We start from the raw sequence: 19894 nt of genomic DNA on the forward strand, positions 1-19894 counted from the left end.
TCACTGTTGGTGAAACCCCAGAGAACGTGAGTGACAATAATAAAATAATCATACTGGCTTAAGGAGAAGGTAGATAACCACAAATTACAAATAAACAAAGTAGTCCAGGCTCAAATATCCAGAGGGGTGGGATGGGATAGAGGGAGGGCACCGTGCTGCGATATTGTCCCCAGGGCAGATCACTAACTAGGAAGAAACTGATTAGCACAGAGGGCTGGCAGATTGTTGTCCTGGCAGGAGCCTGAAGGGTGTGCACAGGAGAGAGGTGGGAAGTCTGTTGCCCTCCCCCTTCCTTCCCCACCACCCCTGGAGGAGGCTAATTAGCTGGTGCCAGTTACTAGGCCAAAAGAAATGACTGCTCCTTACACTTAGACCAGTGGTTCCCAACCCATGCTGAATGCCGGACCCACCTGGGGGCTTTAAAAATAGCCCCACTCACTGGCTCAGAGATTATCATTCACTGGGTTGGGCTGTGGCCTGGAGGGGCAGATCAGGATTTTTTTTTTTTTAAGTTCCCCCAGATGATTTTAATGTGCAGCTGTCTTGGTTGAAAATCCCTGGGTTAGGCCAAGCCCAGATGAAGGAGAGTTGATTGCACCCAATATTTATTGAGCAACTACTATTCTCAGGCACTGTGCTGGGTGTTTTATGTGGATCCTTTCTAATCCTTAAAATTAACTTGCAGGTAGACATGCTCCTCTCTTTTTGAGGAGTAAACTAAACCTCATGGCTAAATCAAGGTCACAGAGGATCCATCCTATCTGCCGGCCCCCAAACCCAATCCTTTCCTGCTATATGTCCTGGAAGGACAGTACCATCATTTCAACCTCTGAAAAGAGAGGTGGAAAGAGACCAGAGATTATCTTCTCAAACAGTCTTCATGAGAGATTATAAAGACATGAAGGGAGACCCCGCCAATGTCACGTAATTGCCTTGGAACCTGCAGTTACCTCTGAAAAATGTTTGCCTCTCTTACTGTTTGTTAGTAGTTCATGTCTCTTATTCTGATAATGGTGCCATGCTAGGTTCTAAGGGATATACCAGGGAGAGAGAGAACGCAATGCCTGTCTTTAGGAAATCTTTTGTTGAGTTGAGTAGTAAATATTAAATGAAGCCGCTTTGGGATCATAGTATGAGGTTGGGGGAGGTTATTTGAAAGGCAGAGAATTGCTCTAACCCCTTTTTATTTAAAAGGTGGTCTTCTGGGCGCCTGGGTGGCTCAGTGGATTAAGCATCCGACTTCGATTCAGGTCATGATCTGACGGTCATGGGTTGGAGCCCTGCATTAGGCCCTGTGCTGACAACTCAGAACCTGGAACCTGCTTTGGATTAAGGTGTCACTCAGTATAAGGGCTTGTGAGTCAAATGTTAGAACCTGCTGTCTCCCTCTCTCTCTGCCCCTCCCTCGCTCACGCTCTGCCTCTCTCTCTCAAAAATAAACATTAAAAATATATATAAAAAAAATAAATAAGTAAATAAAAGGTGGTTCTTGGGGTACCTGGGTGGCTTAGTTGGTTAAGCATCCAACTCTTGATTTTGGCTCAGGGCATGTTCCAGCAGTTTGTAAGCTCGAGCCCTGCATCAGGCTCTGCACTGACAGCACAGAGCCTGCTTGGGATTCTCTCTGCCCTTCCAGAGTGTGCATGCACATGAGCGTGTCCTCACCCTCTCTCAAAATAAATAAATAAACATGAAAAAAATAATTCTTAAGGTGATCCTGAGACCATCTGCACCAACATCCTGTGGGAGCATTCCAGAAATGCAGAATCTCAGTCCCCCCTCCCCCGGACTTAGTGGTTCAGAATCTGGGAAGTGATATATTGATATATTAAAGTTCGGAGGCAGTGGTCATGAGCAATCTTGGCTACTTATGCCCCATAAGTTGTTGCTTTAGGAACATCTGTTTTATTCTCTTTTTCCTCAGAATTTCCCCCATCGGCACACACTTTTTTTTTTTTTTTAAGAGCATAGTTGCAATTCTCCCTGCCCTTCTTAAAGGACATGAAACCAGGACGAAAAGAGAACCAGGATGTCGTTCACAACTAAGTCTTTTGTCAGGTTTCCCGCCAGGTGCCCTGGCACAGCTGTTGATATTTAGTTACGTTCTGCACCAGCAATTCTAGCATTTGGGAAGTGAAATTCATTTTTCTCTCTCTGGCTTATGAAAGCCTGGGGCAAAGGAGGTGAAGAAAGGGGGAGCTCGGAGGAAATCAGTATTGGAAGTATCAGGTGTGGCAGCGAGGTCAGACCGTTTCGGTTTAGGTCCCGGCGTTTTATTTAGGCCTTGGCAATCTATCCCTTTAAACGGAGAAGAGAGAATTTCTTTAATAAGGCCACAGACAAAGGTTTGTAGTTCGAAGGGGCTCAACATTTGACTCACAAGCCCTTATATTGAGTTACACCTTAAACGGGGGTTGTGTTATGCCCTATGTTTGGAATAATTACTCTCAGAAATGTTCAGGGGAGTCCTCTCAAGCATGATCTTCAGACACTTGTAATATTATTTGTCCCATTTAATAAGAAAACCATAGCCCCATGTAACCTTGCATGAATGTATGATTTTCATTCAAGTGAGTCTCTTTCTTAGGTCCTAGATCTCCTCTTTTACAAACCTGTTCTGCTTTTTGTTTTAGGCATGAAGAATAAAGACCTGCCTTTACTCCTGAACAGATTCAAAAACAAAATCCACTCAAGGAGAGGAATGAATTTGCAGATATTGGGAAACTCTGGAGTTTAAGGATTGTGGGTGACTTTGAAACAAATTGTATCATTCCTGAAAAGTTGCAGATTTACGCTACATAATGTTTGCATTTGGGAAAATTAATTATGATCCTAAGTCATGGGTCAGAAATATAATTAAAATGATTAGTGTCATAGGATAAAAATAAAAAGCAAGGCCTGTGACAGCTTCCCGCATCCCCCCACCCCCCCCCCCCCAGCTCCCCAGAAAGGCTCTTAAAGGAACATTTAAAACACAAGTCTTTGTTCCCTCAATCTATGGTGCTCAGGTCAGGTGGACCCTGCGGCGTGGCTGAAATATTTCAAACAGTCACTCACAAATGTGTCATTTGACCTGCTGTTCTTCCAAAGAGGTATGAAAAATGTGTTTCTTGCTGAGATAACTTGAAATCAAATAAACATAATCTCTTTAATTCTTTCTAAATAGTTCCATATTTTAAGTCTAAACACAATAGAACACAAAGCTTCTAGCTTTAAAAAAAAAAAGTTTTATTTTTTTACGTGTGTGTTGTTGGGTGTTTTTTTTCTTCCAGTTTGTGTTAGTTAGATTTTAAGAGTATAATTTACATTTCAAACCAAGTGGATATATTTCCTTCAGTTTGGAGACACATACACAAAAGATGGTAACATTTTTACTTGGTTAAATGTGTACGTGTGCTTTCATAGGAGTGCCATCTTTAAGCAAAGACAAGCATTCTTATTTATGTTAACCATCACTTGATAAACCAGAGGGATGTCTAAACCAAGGCTTGCAAAAAATTGAATGATGTTTCCCTATGTAAAATTGGTTCTGGTCCATTGTTTTTATTTAGATGCAATAATGGCACTCACTCAAGTTTGTAATAACACTGTCATGGCTGAAGGGAGTTTGTTTTAGGTATTATATCTATCATCTGCTTCCTCTCCCTTCTTTAAACAGAATCTCCAAGGAGAAAGTCTGGATGTGGTGTGGATTTAAGAAGAAACGAAAAATCAAAAGCTTTCCTAAAACCTTATCGGCCGGGTAGGATGTTATTTTAGATTGTTTGAAGATTTTTAATGATTCTTGTTTGTTTGCCCTTGACATTGAACATCGAGTAAAACAGAACTTGACTTATTCTTAGTGGAGAATTATAAGGCTCAGAGTCCTTGTATGATGTTATATTAATTTCCTTTGCTGTTTTGAGGCAAGGCTAGCTAACCTTTTGCCCAGACAAGGAATATTTATTTATCTGGTGCTCCCTGGCCACGGAGAAATTGAGCCATTCGGAAGCGTCCACTTTCCTTCACCACCACTAGAGTGTGCTCTACTGCTATAAGATTCAGAATGTTTTCTTCAGAAGGTTGGCAAGGTAAATGGATGAAATGCCTAGAAAAATTCTTTCCATCTAAATTGCGTAAGTGTCCCTTTAAGTGTCTTGGTAAGACTGGATTATGTTCATGGATTTGATTAAGGTGGAACTGAAGAATTTACCTTCAATATTAACACATGCCAGTATTTGGCAAGAGTTCTTTTGTTTGTTTGTTTGTACTTCAATTAGCTCTAAGCACTGAGTTCCAGTGGGGTGGTAAGAAATATTATTTCCTCCTCCGTCCACAAACTATATTTCCAGGCAATAACTCTTTCACCTTATTTATAAAATAGTGTGGCTGTGGCCCCAGCGCCTGGAGGCACAGTGGGGTGACCTGGGCTGAATGAACTCCTGGGTGTTGAATGCCCTTGGTCTCAAGTCCCTGGCAGAAGCCTCTGGCCTCGGGGCCGGCTCGGTGAGGGTCTGCATTGGAGGCTGCTCGTGCTGGAGGACAGCACGTGCTTCTTGTGCTTCTCGGTGTGGATCTAGCACCTTCTAGCAGCATCTCCTCATCCTTCAGCTCTCTGCTGGAACAGAGCTCTGTCTTTTGCTTTACTTCTCCCCGGGAAAGAGCAGATCATGGAGACTCTCTCTAGACGCTGTGGTCCCACAGTCCCCTTGTGCTTCCAGTGACGCACAGTCCTTTTGCCCTTGGGCATCTAAATAACTGCCGACCCGATGTAATTTCCTTCTCCAGGCACCTGTCACTGTTGCTCCAGATAAGTCTGACAGGTTTTTGTCACTGGGACCACTTGTCTCCCTGAGATGTCTAAGACTCCCTGCTCAGGGTTCAGTGACCACAGTCTCTGCGGCTCACATTTTCCTTCTGACCAGAAGGCAGCCCAAGACCACTTTCACCAAAGTATGCCACTGGGTCTGCCTGGACACATGGAGGCTCAGCTCAGGTCCAGCTCTGGGGGCCACTCTGAAGCAGATTGGCCTGAGACGGACCAATCTGAGGTGGCCCAGGGTGCCAGGCTTCCTGTGCCCCGGTTGGGCCCGGAGGGCCCCCCCGGCACCTGTGTGGGACTCCGTGCTCCCCTCTCCACATGAACCTTAGTTAGCTATGGAATAGAGAGCATCCCAACCCCCTTTTCAACTTGGCAGTGATGGTGAATCTCTTCAGTTGATGGTTTCTCTTGTACAATAGGGACACAAGCAGGTAGTTTGGGAGATTTCAGGGATACCTCCCATCCCTGTGCATAATAATCCCCACCTAGCCCCTTTCAAAGCCACTCCAAATAAAAGCGGAACCTAAATAAAAGTAGTGTTGTGGGCGCTGTGGTGGAGTTGGTTGAGTGTCTACTTCTTGATCTCAACTAAGATCTTGATCTTATGGTCTGAGTTCAAGCCCTGCGTTGGGCTTCATGCTGGGTGTGGAGCTAAATAAACAAATAAATAAATAAATAAATAAAGTGCACTTGCTATGTGAGCACAACTTTAAGCCTAGTCATATCATGAGAGGCCTCTCCAGCTTCCAACAGAGTCCTATCCACATGGACATCCATAAGCCATCTTTCCTCTGATGTGGGTCTGGGCAATCAGTCCTAGAGACTCCCCTCCCACAATCCCTGGGCAGCCAGCCCCTACTGGATCTAGGCCTCCTGGAAGAAATGAGCACCATCCGTCTTGTTGCTGATCCCAAGATTCTACCAGGACCAGGAACCCCCCCCCCCCAAATGCCACTTTTGGACACCCCACAGGCTCCTAAGAACATTCATGGAGATAGTTTGTGTGATAACAAAGCCTCCAAGCTGATCCTGACTCTTCTCTTGAAGTTCCTTCAGCCTCTGTGCTTGGATGACTTACAGACAGTCTTTGGTCAGAAAAAAACGACAGAAACCCAGGAATCTACTTCTCCCTTGAGCAGCAGCATGATCCTGTGTATGGAAATAACACAGGCCCCCAATTCTTCATCTTGTCAGTTGTAATTGTGTGATCAAGGGAGTTTCCCCAACTTTCTAGGTCTCAGTCTCCGTTTTGTTTGTTTGTTTGTTTGTTTGTTTAAATAAAGGAGAGGTGTTATGGGAAGCAGGCTCAGCATGGTATACCACTACTCCAAAAGTGACAATCAGTGTTACTAACTCAGGCAGAGATGTGGGCAAGCTGGATGCCTAACTGATCTGCTCATGGTTTACTCAATCACATTTGTCAAAACTACCTTTAAAAAGGAAGTCGTGGGCACGTGGGTGGCTCCATCGATTAAGCATCCAACTTCGGTTCAGGTCACGATCTCACAGTTTGTGAGTTCAAGTCCTGTATCGGGACTTGCTGATACAGCTCTGCAGACAGCTCAGAGCCTGGAGCCTGCTTCAGATTCTGTGTCTCCCTCTCCCTCTGCCCCTCCCCTGCTTGTGCTCTGTCTCTGTCTCTCAAAAATAAATAAATGTTAAAAAAAAAAAAAGGAAGTCATTGTGTTATTCCTTCTTGGGTTTCTCTTACTTGCTGACCAAGCTGTAATTTCAAAGCAACAGAGGTCTGACAGACTTGAAAAGAGAAAGAGAATATTGAGAGTTGCACAAAAATAAGTATTTTCCTACCACGATATTGACTTGCACCACTGAACATGCCATAATATGTCGGCTTTTAAAAATCATTGCAATTCTTTGACTGACATTTATTAAACGTACGACGGGAGAAGTTGGAGATATAAAAATGAAAAACAAAACAAAACAGTGGTTCCAATTTCTGAGCCTCTCCCATTCCACCTGGGCATAGAACCACACACCCAGGAATTGTAAAGAGAGATTGTTAAATAGAATTTATTCTTCATAACTATAGTTACAGCTTATGATGACAAAAACTATTGGACAATCTCATACCAAAACAAATGCACTTATGTTTGGGAGTATTTCCCCTGAAAGCATTTTACTCTTTAAGCATAGTGGCAGGAATGTAAAAGGTCGTGGGAGAACACTGGACTAGAGGGCCAGGTTCCAGCTCTGCCATCAGCCAGCTGTGTGGCTCAGGTGAGACACTTAACCTTCCTGGTGTCTGCCTCTCTATCAGGAAATGGAAGAGTTATGACTTTGTAACTTTAGGTCTGTGAGCCCCACATCACGCTAATCAACAGCATCATCTGCGAAGCTTTGAAAACGTGCAGATATCCAGACTCTACCTAGAACTGCTAACTAGAATCTCCAGGGGTGGGCCCAGGAATCCACATTTTTTAAAAGTTCTGCCACATGTTGCTGAGGATCAACTGGTTTAAGGAATGCCTGGTAGAAAACTGGCCACATCTGGTCTTTCTTTAACCCGCCTCTTTTCTCACCCTACTTAAAAAGATGTCTCTCAAATTTATTCCATTGCCTTCCCACTCCCTGTTCAGGGATTTCATGACCCCACTCCTTTGCATCCGTGGCCTTAAACATACACCCCTGCTCCTCCTGTTTGCTCAGGTTCCTCCTCCACTGGGAACCCACGCCGTTCTTACTGTTTGGGTTCCTGTCCCTGCAGCTTCCCCATGGGTGGAGTCTCCTCTCAGGATGAGCCCGGCCCTTCTCACCCCACCGCCACCCCTCACACATCCACACACCTAAGCTCTGGGGCCAACCCTAGCCCAGGACCAAGGCATTTCAAAAACTAACTCAAGGATTCAGTGTCAAATCAAGGAGTCCAAACAAGATAGCTGTCCATCATGGGGGGCCTTGGGATGAAATGTGGGGGTATGAACTCTTGGTCTACCATTTGCTGGTTGTGTGGCTTGGGCAAGTTACCTAACCTCTCCATAACTCCCTTAATTCATCTGTAAAATGGGAATAAAAATGGTTTCTAGCTCACAAGTTGCTGGGAGTGTAAAATGAGATCATGTGTTAACAGCTGACATTTTTGAGTGCTTATTATGCCGCAGGCAGAGTTTTTATTCATTCATTTATTTTTTAATTTAAATCCAAGTTAGTTAACGTATAGTGTAATGATGATTTCAGGAATAGAATTTAGTGATGCATCACTTACATATGACACCCAGTGCTCATCCCAACAAGTGTCCTCCTTAATGCCCATCCCCCATTTAGCCCATCCCCCCCCAACACCCCACCCGCACCCTCAGTTTGTTCTCTGTATTTAAGAGTCTCTTATGGTTTGTCTCCCTCTCTGTTTTTATCTTATGTTTGCTTCCTTTCCCATATGTTCATCTGTTCTGTTTCTTAAAGCCACAATGAGATATCGCTTCACACCTGTCAGAATGGCTAAAATTAAAGCCACAGCTGAGTGAAATCACGTGATATTTGTCTTTCTCTGAGTGATTTTTTTAATGTAGCATCATACACTCTAGTTCCATCCACGTTGTTGCAAATGGGAAGATTTCATTCTTTTTGATAGCTAAGTAATATTCCATTGTATATAGATGACACATCTTCCTCATCCATTCATTTGTGGATGGACATTTGGACTCCTTCTATAATTTGGCTATTGTTGATAGTGCTGCTGTAAACATTGGGGTGCATGGGCCCCTTCGAATCAGCATTTTTGTATCCTTTGGATAAATACCTATTAGTGCAATTGCTGGGTCGCAGGGTAGTTCTATTTTTAATTTTTTGAGGAAGCTCCATACTGTTTTCCAGAGCGGCTACATCAGTTTGCGTTCCCACCAGCAGTGCAAAAGAGATCCTCTCTCTCCGCATCCTTGCCAACATCTGTTGCTGCCTGAGTTGTTAATTTTAGGCATTCTTACAGGTGTAAGATGATATCTCATTGTGGTTTTGATTTGTATTTCCCCGCAACAGGCAGTGTTCTAAGAATTGTACATACATTAATACATTTCTCTGGTGGAGGACAGTCTCAACCCAGGCAGTTAAGCTCAAAATCCACAGTTTCAGTGACTACTCTATAATTTACCCAATGTACTTGCTGAAGCATCCAGCATACGCTAAGAATTGAATACATATTTCAAGAAAATCCAGAATCTGGGCCCTTGCTTTGCAGGTGGTGACTATTCCTTTATCTTGTGGTCCAATTTCCGCCAACTTCTGCATTATTCTCTATCCGAGACTCCATCTTACTGCCTTGTCTACTTACCCAGTTCCCCTAGAACTCAGCCACCTCCTAAGAGCTTCCTCTTATTAGGCCTTCCTTCCTGACCCCTTTGTCTTTAACCCCACATGATCTCTCTGCTCTTCTGCTGTTACCATGAGAAGGACAAGACTGTGCTAGCCTGATGGAAGATGGGAGACACGAAGAAGAGACATGTCAGACTAGTCCTCCCAGCCAAGGCCATCCTAGACCAGCTAACATCCAATGGATCCTCAGACCTGTGAGGAAACTCAGCCAAGATCAGCAGTTACCACACTGACTTCCCCATGGACAAACATAAACCCTTTTTGTTGTCTATTGCTGAGGTTTTATAGTGTTTTCTTACATAGCACTATTTATTGAAGCAATAGATGACTGCTATATAAAATTTTTTTAACGTTTATATATTTTTAAGAGACAGAGCATGAGTGGGGGAGGACCAGAGAGAGAGAGAGGGAGACCCAGAATCTGAAGCAGGCTCCGAGCTGTCAGCACAGAGCCCGATGCGGGGCTTGAACTCATGAACCGTAAGATCATGACCTGAGCCGAAGTCGGACACTTAACCAACTGAGTCACCCAGGAGCCCCTAGATGACTGGCACATAATGTGAAGTGATATCACATGGATGCAATAAGATAAGCCAGAATGTGGGGAATTGTACAAGATAAATAATCCAGTTTCTTCTCTTGTCCTTTGGAATTCCCCACATTCCAAAGGGAGAGATGTTACAGATTCAAGGAGACTTAAGAAACGTATGAGCCAAAGGCAATATCTGGATCTTCTATGAACCTCATTCAAACAAAGCCAGTATTAAAACAAAAACAAACAACAAAAAAAAACACATTTATGAGACAACCAGGGACATTTAACACTAATAGGACAGTTGATATTAAGAAATTATTGTTAAACTCCAGGTTTTACAATGGTAATATAGTTAGGCTTTAAAAAAAAAAAAAGAAACCATATCTCTGAGAAACACATAATGAAACATTTATGGATGACATGATATAATGTCTGGAATTTTCTTTAAAATAACCCAGTGAGGCAAAAAATAAGGGAGGGTTATTGATGAAACACGATTAGCCACGTATTGGTACGTGTTGAAGCTGGGTGATGGGTACTAGAGATTCAGTATACTATTCTCCATAGTTCTGTGTATGTTTGAAATTTTCCATAATAAAAATTAAGAAGAAGAGGAGGAGCCAAGATGGCGGAACAGCATGGAAATTTTTTGTGTGTCTCGTGTCCACGAAATACAGCCAGACCCACACTAAACCATCCTGCACACCTAGAAAACTGATCTGAGGATTAACGCAACAACCTACACAACCTGAACCACAGAACTCAGCAGGTACACGGCACGGAGAAGTGAACTGGGGGAGAGAGAAGCCACGGAGGGCAGGAAACCGCTTTTGCATGGGGAGACAGGACAGAGACAGGGGGAGAATATGGGAAAAGCACCTCCCCCCCTTTTGGGTGCTTTGCAGCTGGAGAGAAAATGGAAAAGTGGAAACAGCCGCAGGGACTGAACTAAAAAGGGAGAAAGGAGAGAGTTTAAATTCCATTAACATTATAAACAAGGGGAGCGCAGAGTCTGAAACTCTGCAGCTCAATACCTGGCGGCGCTCTGGTGAGAAAGGTGAATCCCCAGGAGCAGAGTGGGGTCCGGGGTTCTTCAGGCCACACGGGGAGAGGCGGTTTCCCTGCTTCCCAGCAGGGGACACCTGGTGGGGGCTGTGTGGGTGCCCCAAAGGCAAGGCCCCAGTGGACCCTGGAGAACAACCACATTCGCTGGGGCTGGAACAAGGTCGTTGGGGTTGAAGTCTGATGCCAGATGTGTGTTGTGATTTTCCATAATCCCTGAAACGCTGCTGCTACACTATCTCGTGAACTTTTTCTGGGGCGGGATGGCACCTGGTGGCAAGTCTCTGGTCGTCGGCAGCAGCATGGTCCCGCAAACGTTCCTGGGTGCGGCAGGCACCCGTCCATTGCTCGGTGAGACCCTCCTGCAGAGGGGTGGAACGGGTCAAAGCCGCAGTCCCTCAGAAGTAAGGGGTCGGGAAAAACAGCCGCATCTGAGACAAAACTCTGGAGGGAGGTGCTGCCTGGGGCTTGGTTACAGACTTTGTAAAGGCGGGGAGTGGACGAAAGCCGAAAACAAAAGACAGGTGCGCAACTGCTGATCAGGGTTCAGGACAGAGTTCGATACTAGAGGCTGGGTAACTGGTTGACGCCATTTCCACCTCTCCCGCGCATGCGCATACGCACCTACAAGCGCCACAACACCCCCCCCCCCCAATAAGCTAAGTAGCACCATCTAGTGGAGAACAGAGCCATTACACTAAACCCTGCCCAACTGGACCAACCTCGCTCTTCAGAACGCAAGTCTCTCCACCTGCTTAGTTTATGGACTATAAACTGCTTCATAGTTTGACTTCTAAGAGAAAACGAAGTAATTTCGGTCGTATTTCAGTCTGTTCGTGGGTCCATCTATCCAATTTTCTTTTTTTTTATTTTTTCTCTTTTTCATTTCTTTTCTTTTCCTTGAATACAGAAAGAGAAAAAATTCATTTTTATTTTTAATTTTTATTCAAAATATTTTTCTTTAATTTTTTTTGCTATATTTTTTACTTTTGTGTAAATTTTTTCAAATTTTATTTTACTTCCGTCATTTCATTTTAGTCTACTCCAGTGTATTCATTTTTTCAAATTTTTAAACGATTTCCTTTTTATTTCCTTTCCCCTTGTTTTCTCTAATCTGTCAAGCCCCTTTCAACACCCAGACCAAAACACACCTAGGATCTAGCATCATTTATTCGATTTGTGTGTGTGTGTGTGTGTGTGTGTGTTTAATTTTTTAATTTTAGTTTTTTAATTTTAATTTTTTTACCTCATTAATTCCTTTTTTCCCTTCAAAATGATGAAACAAAGCAATTCACCCCAAAAGAAAGAGCAGGAAGAAACGGAAGCCAGGGACTTAACCAATACAGATAGAAGCAAGATGTCTAAACCAGAATTTAGAATCACAATAATGAGAATACTAGCTGGAGTCAAAAATAGATTAGACTCCCTTTCTGTGGAGATAAGAGAACTAAAAGCTAGTCAGGATAAAATAAAAAATGCTATAACTGAGCTGCAATCTTGAATAAATGCCACAGCAGCAAGGATGGATGAGGCAGAACAGAGAAACAGCGATATAGAGGACAAACTTATGGAGAATAATGAAGCAGAAAAAAAGAGGGAGATTAAGGCAAAAGAGCATGATTTAAGAATTAGAGAAATCAGTGACTCATTAAAAAGCAACAACATCGAAATCATAGGGGTCCCAGAAGAGGAAGAGAGAGAAATAGAAGGGTTATGTGAGCAAATCATAGCGGAAAACTTTCCTAACCTGGGGAAAGATACAGACATCAAAATCCGGGAAGCACATAGGACTCCCATTAGATTCAACCATCAACAAGGCATATTATAGTCAAATTCACAAAATACTCAGGCAAGGAGAGAATCATGAAAGCAGCAAGGGAAAAAAAAAAATCCTTACCCTACAAGGGAAGACAGATCAGGTTTGCAGCCGACCTATCCACAGAAACTTGGCAGGCCAGAAAGGAGTGGCAGGATATATTCAACGTGCTGAACCAGAAAAATATGCAGCCAAGAATTCTTTATCCAGCAAGGCTGTCATTCAAAGTAGAAGGAGAGATAAAAAGTTTCCCAGATAAACAAAAATTAAAGGAGTTTGTGACCACTAAACCAGCCCTGCAAGAAATTTTAAGGGGGACTCTCTGAGGGGAGAAAAGATGAAAAAATAAATAAATAAAGACCAAAAGCAATAAAGATTAGAAAGGACCAGAGGACACCATCAGAAACTCCAACTCTGCAAGTATCATAATGGCAATAAATTCATATCTTTCAGTATTCACTCTAAATGTCAATGGACTCAATGCTGCAATCAAAAGACATAGGGTAACAGAATGGATAAGAAAACAAGATCCATCTATATGCTTTTTACCAGAGACTCAGTTTAGACCTAAAGACACCATCAGATTGAAAATAAGGGGATGGAGAACCATCTATCATGCTAATGGTCAACAAAAGAAAGCCAGAATAGCCATACTTATATCAGACAATCTAGAGTTTAAAATAAAGACTGTATCAAGAGATGCAGAAGGGCATTATATCTAAATTAAGGGGTCTATCCACCAAGAAGACCTAACAATTGTAAACATTTATGTGCCAAATGTGGTAGCACCCAAATATATAAATCAATTAATCACAAACACAAAGAAACTCATTGATATTAATACCATAATAGTAGGGGACTTAAACACCCCACTCACAGCAATGGACAGATCATCTAATCAAAAAATCAACAAGGAAAAAATGGGTTTGAATAACACACTGAACCAGATGGACTTAACAGATATATTCAGAACATTTCATCCTAAAGCAGCAGAATATACATTCTTCAGTGTACATGGAATGTTCTCCAGAATAGGCCACTGGGACACAAATCAGCCCTCAGCAAGTACAAAAAGATCAAGATCACACCGTGCATATTTTCAGACCACAACGCTATGAAACTCGAAATTAACCACAAGAAAAAATTTGGAAAGGTAACAAAGACTTGGAGACTAAAGAACATCCTACTAATGAATGAATAGGCCAACCAAGAAGTTAAAGGGGAAATTAAAAAGCTCATGGAAGCCAATGAAAATGATAACACCACAACCCAAAACCGTAGCAAAAGTGGTCATAAGAGGAAAGTATATAGCAATCCAGGCCTTCCTAAAGAAGGAAGATCTCAGATCCACAACCTAACGTTATGCCTTAAAGAGCTGAAAAAAGACAAGCAAATAAAACTCAAAACCAGCAGAAGACAGGAAATAAAAAAGATTAGAGCAGAAATTAATGCTATCAAAACCAAAAAAACCAGTAGAACAGATCAATGAAACCAGAAGCTCGTTCTTTGAAAGAATTAACAAAATTGATAAATCACTAGCCAGTTTGATCAAAAAGAAAAAGGAAAAGACCCATATAAATAAAATCAAGAATGAAAGAGGAGAGATCACAACCAACACAGTAGAAATAAAAACAATAATAAGAGAATATTATGAGCAATTATATGCCACTAAAATGGGCAATCTGGAATAAATGGACAAATTCCTAGAAATATATACACTACCAAAACTGAAACATGAAGAAAAAGAAAATTTGGACAGACCCATAACCAGTAAAGAAATCGAACTAGTAATCAAAATCTCCCAAAAAACAAGAGTCCAGGGCCAGATGGCTTTCCAAGGGAATTCTACCAATCATTTAAGGAAGAGTTAACACCTATTCTCTTGAAGCTGTTCCAAAAAATAGAAGTGGAAGAAAAACTTCCAAACTCTTTCTAGGAAGCCAGCATTACCTTGATTCCAAAACCAGACAGAGACCCCACTAAAAAGGAGAACTATTGACCAATTTCCCTGATGAACATGGATGCAAAAATCCTCAACAAGATGATAGCCAACCGGATACAACAATACATTAAAAAAATTATTCACCACGACCAAGTGGGATTTATACCTGGGATGCAGGGCTGGTTCAATATCCGCAAAACAATCGATGTGATTCATCACATCAATAAAAGAAAAGACAAGAACCATATGATCCTCTCAATAGATGCAGAGAACGCATTTGACAAAATACAGCATCCTTTCTTGATAAAAATCCTCAAGAAAGTAGGGATAGAAGGATCATGCCTCAAGGTCATAAAAGCCATATATGAAAGACCCAATGCTAATATCATCCTCAATGGGGAAAACTAAGAGCTTTCCCCCTAAGGTCAGGACAAGACAGGGATGTCCACTCTCAACACTCTTATTCAACATAGCATTGGAAGTCTTAGCCTCTGCAATCACAACACAAAGAAATAAAAGGCATCCAAATTGGCCAGGAGGAGGTGAAACGTACACTCTTAGCGGATGACATGATACTCTATATGGAAAATCTAAAAGATTCCACCAAAAAACTGCTAGAATTGATTCATGAATTCAGCAAAGTTGCATGATATAAAATCAATGCTCAGAAATCAGTTGCATTCCTATACACCAACAATGAAGCAATGGAAAGAGAAATCAAGGAATCGATCCCATATACAATTGCACCAAAAACCATAAAAGACCTAGGAATAAATCTAACCAAAGAGGTGAAAAATCTATACACTGAAAACTATAGAAAGCTTATGAAAGAAATTGAAGAAGACACACACAAAAAAATGGAAAAACATTCCATGCTCCTGGATAGGAAGAACAAATATTGCTAAAATGTCAATACCAACCAAAGCAATCTACATATTCAATGAAATCCCTATCAAAATAACACCAGCATTCTTCACAGAGCTAGAACAATCCTAAAATTTGTATGGAACCAGAAAAGACCCCGAATAGCCAAAGAAATCTTGAAAAAGAAAACCAAAGCAGGAGGTATCACAATCCTGGACTTCAGGCTATACTACAAAGCTGTAATCCTCAAGACAGTATGATACTGGCACAAAAACAGACACTCAGATCAATGGAACAGAATAGAGAACCCAGAAATGGACCCACAAACGTATGGCCAACTAATCTTTGACAAAGCAGGAAAGAATATCCAATGGAAGAAAGACAGTCTCTTCAGCAAGTGGTGCTGGGAAAACAGGACAGCAACATGCAGAAGAATGAACCTGGACCACTTTCTTACACCATACACAAAAATAAACTCAAAATGGGTGAAAGACCTCAATATAAGACAGGAAGCCATCAAAATCCTCGAGGAGAGGGCCGCCTGGGTGGCTAGGTTGGTTAAGCATCCGACTTTGGCTCAGGTCACGATCTCGCACTCCGTGAGTTCGAGCCCCGCATCGGGCTCTGTACTGACTGCTCAGAGCGTGGAGCCTATTTCAGATTCTGTGTCTCCCTCTCTCTCTGACCCTCCCCCGTTCATGTTCTGTCTCTCTCTGTCTCAAAAATAAATAAACGTTAAAAAAAAATTCTTTAAAAAAAATTCCTCAAGGAGAAAGCAGGCAAAAACCTCTTTGATTTTGGCCGCAGCAACTTCTTACTCAACACATCTCCAGAGGCAAGGGAAACAAAAGCAAAAATGAACTATTGGGACCTCATCAAAATAAAAAGCTTCTGCACAGCGAAGGAAACAATCAGCAAAACTAAAAGGCAAACCGACAGAATGGGAGAAGATATTTGCAAATGATGTATCAGATAAAGGGTTAGTATCCAAAATCTATAAAGAACTTATCAAACTCAACACCCAAAAAACAAATAATCCAGTGAAGAAATGGGCAGAAGACACTTCTTCTCCAAAGAAGGCGTCCTGATAGCCAACCGACACATGAAAAAATGCATCACATCACTCATCATCAGAGAAATACAAATCAAAACCACAATGAGATACCACCTCACACCTGTCAGAATGACTAACATTGACAACTCAGGCAACAACAGATGTTGGCGAGGATGCGGAGAAAGAGGATCTCTTTTGCGTTGTTGATGGGAACGCAAGCTGGTGCAGCCACTCTGGAAAACAGTATGGAGGTTCCTCAAAAAATTAAAAATAGAACAACCCTACAACCCAGCAATTGCACTACTAGGTATTTATCCAAGGGATACAGGTGTGCTATTTTGAAGGGACATATGTACCCCAATGTTTATAGCAGCACTATCAATAATAGCCAAAGTATGGAAAGAGCCCAAATGTCCATAGGTGGATGAATGGATAAAGAAGATGTGGTATATATATACAATGGAGTATTACTCGGCAATCAAAAAGAATGAAATCTTGCCATTTGTAACTACGTGGATGGAACTAGAGGGTATTATGCTAAGTGAAATTAGTCAGTCAGAGAAAGACAAATATCATATGACTTCACTCATATGAGTACTTTAAGACACAGAACAGATGAACGTAAGGGGAGGGAAGCAAAAATAATATAAAAACAAGGTGGGGCGCCTGGGTGGCTCAGTCGGTTAAGCGTCTGACTTCGGCTCAGGTCATGATCTCACGGTCTGTGAGTTCGAGCCCCGCGTCGGGCTCTGTGCTGACTGCTCAGAGCCTGGAGCCTGTTTCAGATTCTGTGTCTCCCTCTCTCTCTGCCCCTCCCCTGTTCACGCTCTGTCTCTCTCTGTCTCAAAAATAAATAAACGTTAAAAAAAATTAAAAAAAATATATATATATAAACAAGGAGAGGGACAAAACATAAGAGACTCTTAAATATGGAGAACAAACAGAGGGTTACTGGAGGGGTTGTGGGAGGGGAGATGGTCTAAACGGGTAAGGGCCATTAAGGAATCTACTCCTGAAATCATTGTTGCACTATATGCTAATAATTTGGATGTAAATTAGAAAAATAAAATAAAAATAAAAACTAAAAAAAATAATAAGAAAAGGAAAGGAGGAAGAGAGAGAGAAAGGAAGAGAATAGAATGAACAAACTGCTATAGACAAATGATGAGTCACAAAATAAGATCAGAACCGAATACTTGACATCAGTGCCACTTATGGTAGAACTCCAAGCTAAGCTATTAAGATAAGACCTAATTTGAAGCTGTGGATCTTTCCATGTTAAAGGGGAAGTAACTATAAGACAGTCTTAGAATATACATGAGGAAAAACTCACAATAGAAAAATGCATGCAAACTATAATCTCAAGACCAATGAGGGTCTAAATGGCATGAAATAAAGTCAACAAATCGAAGAAATGGGAAAATGCACACCTGGGGAAATAAATACAATAGAGCAAGTCTCAGGGCATTAAGAAGAAACTAGCAAGCATAAAACAAAAACTGGAAGTTATGAGAAAAACTTGTAATTATGAAAAACATATAGGGGTGCCTGGGTGGCTCAGGAGGTTGAGCACCTGACTTGGGCTCAGGTCATGATCTCGCAGTTCATGAGTTCGAGCCCCACGTCGGGCTCAGTGCTGACAGCTCAGAGCTGGAGACTGCTTTGGATTCTGCATCTTCCTCTCTCGCTGCTCCTCCCCAACTCACATTCTGTCTCTGTCTCTCTCTCAAAAATAAATAAAACGTTAAAAAAAGAAAAATTTATAATTATGAAAACTTATAATTATGAAATTATGAATAGGACAATAAAGGATAAGAATTAATTAGAAATCATGAAGTGAAAAATATAGCTGATTATATATACTGTTAAAAAAATTCATTAGATGAGCTTGCTAGTAGCCTATTTATGACTGAAAAGATATTTAGTAAATTGGAAGAAAGAATTAAGTAAATCTCTCAAAATGTATCTCAGAGAAATTAGAAATGGAAAATGTGAAAGAGATGTAGAAACAAAGGGAAATTCAACTTGCATTCCAGGAGGAAAGATAACATGATAAAGAAACAATATTTGAAAATATAATAGCTAATAATTTTCCAAAACCAAAAGCACAAATGAGTACCAAGCAGAATAAAAAAGTTCTGTGTAGAAAGTTCTATGCCCAGATACATCACAGAAAATGCAAAAATAATGAAGGTGAGGAAAAAAAAATCCCAAGGCAAAGTAGGTGAAAGAATGACAGATTGGTAGTGGATTTCTTAGCAGTAGATGGCAGAGGGGGGGAAATACAGTAATGAAAGAACTGAGGGGAAAATGATGAATCTCAAATTCTATACCCAGCTAAACATGATTTAGAATCATGGTGAAACAAGTGACAAATATAGATACACAGAGATTCAGAAGCTACTAAAAGATTACATTAAAAAAAAAAAGAAAAGAAAAGATGAACCCAGAAGGAAATGGCATGATGAAAGAAGAAATAATGGGGAAAAAAATGAAAAACATGTTGGCAAATCTAAATATTGCCTGAGAAAGCACTTTATTTAAATATAAATACTATCACGTATTTACATTTTTCTCATCTCCACTATCGTTAGTCCATAGGACTGATGTCGGCTCTCACCTAGATTACCAGTTTGGTTACTGCTAACCAATTTCCCTGCCTCTACTCTTACTTACCTTTCTTCTCCACTACACAACCAGAGTGAAATCCCTACAACATAAATCATACAACCTTTTGACAATTTCCGAATATTTTTTTAGGAAAGAGGTGTTAGAATTACATGTATGAGCAGATAAAATACGACACTAGCTTGAGTTTTGTTTTTGCTGCTCTAGATACTTTTTCTTTCTCCATTCCAAAAAGGAAGTCAGATCTTTGAGCTCATGTGGCTCTGCATTGGGGAACTAAAAGGAAAGGTTACCAGGAAGAAGACAACTCCAGACCCAGATTTACCTGTGACAGTTGGGCTCATGGATGTTATCCTATCCCAAAGAGAGAGAGGAAAGGCAGGGAATCTGAGGATTTAAGACACAGAAGTAACCAAACTAGAGAGGTGAGACAGATTTCCAGAGATAAGAGATCAGATTCTCAAAGGTTTTCAATCAGGTAGAGACCAAGGTTCATTTGCTAGCAACACTTGAGACTAAGCAATGATGGAGAATGCTGGAGTGGGGTAAAGGGAACAAGGATGGGGCTGTATAGACACAGAAATATCTCTTTCATATCTGGGGGGATATTTCTGCAGGCCCAAACCTGGCATTGGCATTGATGACATCTGCCTTCAAGGGAGAATGTGGATTTGGACAATGGGCACATCAGTAGAGGCCACCATACAGATTAAGCCCAGAATGTTGTGGCCCTGTAAGCCCCAAGACTCTCATAAGACCGGGAGAGAGAGGAAAGAAGCCCCACTAATGACTTGGGTAAATTTCCTAACAACCGAATGGGATAGAGACTCAAAACAGATTAAGTTTGAACTACTGAAATAAAATCA

Source organism: Prionailurus bengalensis, chromosome B3 (genome assembly GCF_016509475.1).
Source record: "Prionailurus bengalensis isolate Pbe53 chromosome B3, Fcat_Pben_1.1_paternal_pri, whole genome shotgun sequence".
Classification (NCBI taxonomy): domain Eukaryota; kingdom Metazoa; phylum Chordata; class Mammalia; order Carnivora; family Felidae; genus Prionailurus; species Prionailurus bengalensis.